Source organism: Helianthus annuus, chromosome 1, assembly GCF_002127325.2.
Source record: "Helianthus annuus cultivar XRQ/B chromosome 1, HanXRQr2.0-SUNRISE, whole genome shotgun sequence".
NCBI classification, from domain to species: Eukaryota; Viridiplantae; Streptophyta; class Magnoliopsida; order Asterales; family Asteraceae; genus Helianthus; species Helianthus annuus.
In genome coordinates, this window is record NC_035433.2 from 74,249,272 (window position 1) to 74,255,264 (window position 5,993).

Here is a 5,993-nt window from a genome sequence, read left to right on the forward strand (position 1 = left end):
CGCAAAGGGTTTTCATCAACAGTTTGGCAGGGACTACTTTGACACCTTCAGTCCGGTGACAAAACCCATCACCATCCGAACTGTACTCTCCATTGCCCTCTCAAAACGTTGGCCCTTACGCCAACTCGACGTCAACAATGCCTTTCTCAATGGTACTGATGCGTGTGGGTGTGTATATGTTTTAGGTATATATTTTAAGCCCTTTTTACACTTTTTAGCCAAGTTTTAAATTTATAAAACACGATATTTACTAACACTACACACACGTATGGGCAAGTGCACCCATCGTGGACGTAGTATAGTGTTGGTAAGATACCGAGGTCGTCCAAGGACACAAGAGCTTTTACTACCGGTTTATCCTCAACGTCTAATCAAATCAAAATGTTAGAAAAGATTTTTAAACTAAGAAAATAAAACTAACTAAATGCTGAAAAGTAAAAATAAAAATAAAAACAGATAGACAAGATGAATCACTTGGATCCGACTCGTGTATAGTGTAACCTTTGATTATTTTCGCACTTTTGCACTTGTTTAAGAGATTATCTTAGTTATTGTAGTATGCCCCTCTTTTGAAGGTGACGTTACCCTCAACCCAGTAGTTTGAGTCAGCAAGGATACAATCCTAAAGGGTCGGATTATTGAAAGATAATTAATTAAGTTATTAATGCAAATTATGGTAGGCCCCTCTTTTGAAGGTGACGTTACCCTCGACTAAGTAGTCTGAGTCAGCAGGGATACAGTCCTAAATAGCCGGGTTATAGTATTAATAGTAGTTTACTTATGAGGGGGTCAAAGAGTTTGGATCCCCGCCATCCAATACCTTTGGGTATTGAAGGAGATCCTACTAAATTTGACCCAGGTCCCTTGCAGGGCCTCTAAACGCTGAACAAGGGCAAGACCCTTACCAAACTGTTCCCTTAACCCCCGACCAGGTAGCCAACATACATCCATATAGACCGTGGAGATATGAATGGTGAAAATCTTTTATTTTATGTAGACAGTATAACAATGTCAAGACACCACGGACAAACGATAAGGAAGAATCGCCTTCAACATAAGAAACTAGTTATTAAAGTCATTAATACAAAACCAAATAAAAAGTGCAAAAGATTAAAAATAAAAAGTATTACACTAGACACTTGTCTTCACCAAGTGATGTAAGAGACTTAGGCAAACATGGCCTTTGATTGTCAAGAACTCTTACGATCAATCTTGGATCCCGAGACGACTCACACACTCTATGATGGACAATGGATGATGGTGGTGGATGATGGTGTTATGGTGGTGGTGGATGGTGGGTGAAGTGTGAGAGAGGTGGTGTGCCAAGGGATGAGTTGCAATGGCTCCAAGCACTCCTATTTATAGGCTGAACAGAAGCCTGGACACGGCCCCGTGTCCGTCTGAAACTCTCTCTTTTCATTAATTGTAATTCGCAATTACAATAAATGCGCCTGCAGTACTTTGGCCACGCCCCCGTATCCGCTGGGCACGGCCCCGTGGTGGGCAATAGAAGCTTCTATTAGTTTGTCTTTTCTGCTGCTGCTTCTTGGGCACGGCCCCGTGCTCGCTGAGCACGGGGCGTGTTCAGTCTTCTGCTTTCTTTGTTTTGCTTGGGAGGATGCTGTCGAGGGGTCGGGCAATCCACTTTTGTCCCTTTTCTTGTATTTATGTTAGATTTTGCTGTCTTTTTGCTTCTTTTGTTAATTTGAGCTCATTAATCCTGAAAATACAAAAGGAAGACAAAAACACACTTTTTCCAACATTAGTACTAAAAAAGGGTTAGTTTTATGCCACAATTGATATAATTTATATGTTGCATTTTGCGCGTATCAAATACCCCCACACTTGAATCTTTGCTTGTCCTCAAGCAAAACTCTTTATAATGTGGCTTTATTCACTTCCAAATTGAATGGGTAGAAGAGAAGGTTTTTGGGCTTGTCATAGAGTGTCGGGATTTTCCAAGATCGTTTAGGTTTTATTTTTATTTATTTACAATCCTATTCGTCATGATTTATTTAAAACATTTCATAAGATAAATTATTTATTAAGGCATAACATACCTTTTTAAAATTCCATTTATATACAAGTTCACATACCTCACGGAGGAAATCACTCACACTCGGCCGAAGGTGTATTTTTAGTGAATCACTCGAGAGCGGCCTGAAACTTATTTCTACCATAAGCTTGCCAAGCAATCAATCCTCCTCCTTTTTAACTTTATACCTTTGTAAATATCAAGAGGACTTTTGGGTGAAGGGTTAGGCTTGGGCTAAAAGGTGGGTGGTTGGGTTAGTGGTTAGTTGAAAAGGGCGAAAGACGTAAAAAGCGTTGGTTTTTGTAAAACATTTTGTTTTTGTGACTTTTTATTTTTAATGAAGTATTTATTCAAACAAGCTTTTGTTTGAGGAGCTTTGTTTGTTTATTTCCAACTTCAACATCATTCATCATATTTTTTTTTTCAAGAGTCACACGAAAACCAAGCTTTGTTACTAAAATAAGGGGTAAAAAAATGAAAAAGGAATTTTGGTGGGTAAAAAAAAGTTTGGGTTAAGAAATGAAAAGGTTTAGGCTCAAAGGGGTTAACTAGGGGGAATTTTTGGGTAGGTAAAAAGAAAAGTGAAAATAATGGTGTTGAAAGAAAAGGAGTTAGTCCTAATGCCTCCATCATTTACTTACTTGGGTTTAAGTTGGTAAGGACCGGGAATGAATTATCGTGGCAAGTTCTAGAGTCGTAAGAACCAAGCGGCTATTCACACAAGAAACGAAAAATGAGCATTTAGTGTAAAGATATGTATTTGTATGCTCTTTAAAGGCTCAAAACTCACTTTTATGGGAATGGATTTTTACGTGATCAAGTATATATAATCAAATTTTAACTAAGTTTGTCATGCCGTTTCATAATTTTCTTATGTTGGTTCTTTTTATCACGACGCTATCGGTTGTAAATTTGTAAAAATATAACCTTGTTAGAGTTAGAATTCCCAATTAAACTTAGACAAGTAAAAAAATGCAAAAAAAAATTTTTTTTTTTAAATTTGGGGTGATTAGCGATTCCAAATAGAGTTTTGTGTAAGGCTTGTTATTAGGACTTGCGAAATTCAAGGTTTTAGCATCCCCCCCCCCCCACACACTTAAATTACACATTGTCCTCAATGTGTCCCAAAAATGAGTTTTTAGGTTGATTGAATGTGTAAAATGGTGTTAAAAGCAAAATTTTATGTTACTGGCAGTCTGGACACGGCCCCGTGGGGACCGGGCACGGCCCCGTGTTCAGGTGCCAGTGACAAAAATTAAAGAAAAGAAACAGAAGCCTGGACACGGAGGCGTGTTCAGTGAACACGGCCCGTGTCCAGTTACCTGAACTGGGCGATTTTCTACAGGATGTTCAGCACGGGGCTGTGTTGGCTGGACATGGCCCATGCTGAGCTTACTGTAATGAAGAAATTGTTGTCGGATGACCCTGTTTTTGTGCATGGGCCATGTTTCTCGTTTCCCTTGCTATCCTTCACCATCCAGAGTTTGTTTAATTTCTTGCAAATTAAAACTAAAAGATTAAACTAAACTAAGGATAGTTCCGCGGAATGCCTCCGTGGTGCGCCACGTTTATAAGGGTCCTTGGCTAGACCCAAGGTGAGGTTATATGTTTTCCGAGCGGGATGTTTTGCATCCCATGTTGCACCGTCGGAGAGCATCATCCAAACTCGAAATAATAACCTTCATGTAATTGATCGGGTCATCGTCCTCTATTCTCTTCCCAACCCCAAACTTCACTTCCTGATCACCATATTTTAAAGTGAGCGTTCCGTCATTCATGTCTACCACTGCTTGCGCGGTGGCTAGAAATGGTCTCCCTATTATGAGGGGGACTTCGGTGTCTTCTTCCATATCAAGGATGACAAAGTCGGCCGGGTAGACGAAATTATCAACTTTGACTAGCAGATTTTCAGCGACACCTTGCGGGAATTTGACGGATCGATCAGCAAGCTGTATACTCATCTTTGTAGGACTCGTCATGCCAAAACCGAGTCTTTTGAACATTGATGCTGGCATGAGGTTGATGCTAGCGCCAAGGTCGGCTAGTGCATTTCGAATGGGGGAGTCCCCAATCGAGCAAGGAATTGTGAAGCTTCCGGGATCAATCTTCTTTTGGGGAAGTTTATTGAGCACGAGGGCGGAGCATTCTTCGCCTAAGTTAACTAATTGCAATGATTCAATTTTCCTTTTATGAGTGAGAAAGTCCCTCATGAATTTTGAATATTTAGGCATTTGGGTTAGGACGTCAATGAAAGGAATGTTAACATGCAATTGTTTTAGTAGACTTTCGAATTTAGCGAATTGCTCATTGGTCTTTTGGTGGATTAACCTACCGGGGTACGGAACTCGAGGAGCCTTGGTAGGCTCTGGTGAGGTAGGAGAACCCTTCTCTTGTTGGGGCGGTATTGCGGTCTCCTCGGTAGGCGGTGGGCCTTCCGCAGGACCCACGGTACGGTTCCGTAGTGTTATGAGATGAACTTGTGCCATCGGGTTTGTTTCGGTATTACTTGGTAACGCGCCTTGTGGTCTCTCGGAGAAATTTTGGGCTAGTTGACTTATTTGTTTTTTGATGTTTTGAATACTAGCTTGTTGATTTCTAAAATTTGATTCTAATTGTAGAAACCTATCCGAGTTTTTCTTTTAAGTGTCGGAGATGAGGCGAGATATAGTATCTTCAAGCCTCTCTCGTCCACCTTGTTGAGAAAAATTTTGTGACTCATTCCTTGGTTGTTGAAAATTTGTTCTTTGATTTAGGTTTTGTTGATTACTACTATTGCCGAGTTCTCTCCAACCAAGGTTAGGGTGGTTGCGCCATCCTTGGTTCTAGGTGCCCGTTGGGGGGACCTAACGGCCTAGGTCTATTATCAATGTAGTTTACCGACTCTGTTTGATCATCTGTTTCTTTCCTACAACTCCAATTTTCATGTGGCCCACCACACCCTTCACAAGCCATAACCGAGACTGTTTCTGTCATTTCTAGCTTTTTAATTTTTGAATAAAGGGCCTCGATTTGGGCTTGTAAAGAAGTGCTTTCATCAACCTTAATGGCACCCGGGGCAATAGATTTATTGCCTTGGGGAGTGTGCCACTGAAAATTGGTTTGAGCAATTTCCTCAATTTGATTATATATTTCATGCGGGCGGCGATTACCTAAAAGTCCCCCGGAGCTAGAGTCAAGTGTTTGCCTTGTGTGTGGCAACAATCCGTTATAGAAAGTGGATACTTGTTGCCATATCGCAAGGCCGTGATGTGGACACTTTCGCAATAGCTCCTTGAACCTTTCCCAAGTTTCATATAAGGATTCCCCGTCCTCTTGTGAATACGTATTAATTTCAGTCATTAATTTAGCCGTTTTAGTGGGAGGGAAATACTTATATAGAAATTCTTGGGCTAGTTCATCCCAGGTGTTTACCGATCCAGCTGGGAGGGCGTTAAGCCAAGCTTTTGCTAGGTCTTTTAGTGAAAAAAGAAACATTCGGAGGCGGATGGCGTCATTTGATGCTCCATTTATCCGAAAGGTATCACATATTTCTAAGAAATTAGTAATATGTTGATGCGTGTGTAGTGTAATATATTTTTGATGTATATTTAAGCCCTTTTTACACGTTTAGCCAAGTTTTAAATTTATAAAACACGATATTTACTAACACTAAACACACATATGGGCAAGTGCACCCATCGTGGACGTAGTATAGTGTTGGTAAGATACCGAGGTCGTCCAAGGACACAAGAGCTTTTAGTACCGGTTTATCCTCAACGTCTAATCAAATCAAAATGTTAGAAAAGATTTTTAAACTAAAAATAAAAACTAACTAAATGCTGAAAAATAAAAATAAAATAAAAACAGATAGACAAGATAAATCACTTGGATCCGACTCGTGTATTAGTATAACCTTTGATTATTTTCGCACTTTTGCACTTGTTTAAGAGATTATCTTAGTTATTGTAGTAGGCCCCTC

The 5,993-nt window shown here is 40.1% G+C and overlaps 1 non-coding gene across 1 annotated transcript; it reads left to right on the forward strand.

Moving 5' to 3' along the window:
* Positions 1-5,273: 5,273 nt before the first annotated feature.
* LOC118482983 lies at positions 5,274-5,380 on the forward strand. Its single transcript, XR_004869411.1, has one exon. It is a non-coding gene; the product is annotated as a small nucleolar RNA R71 (small nucleolar RNA).
* The last annotated feature ends 613 nt before the right edge of the window (positions 5,381-5,993 follow it).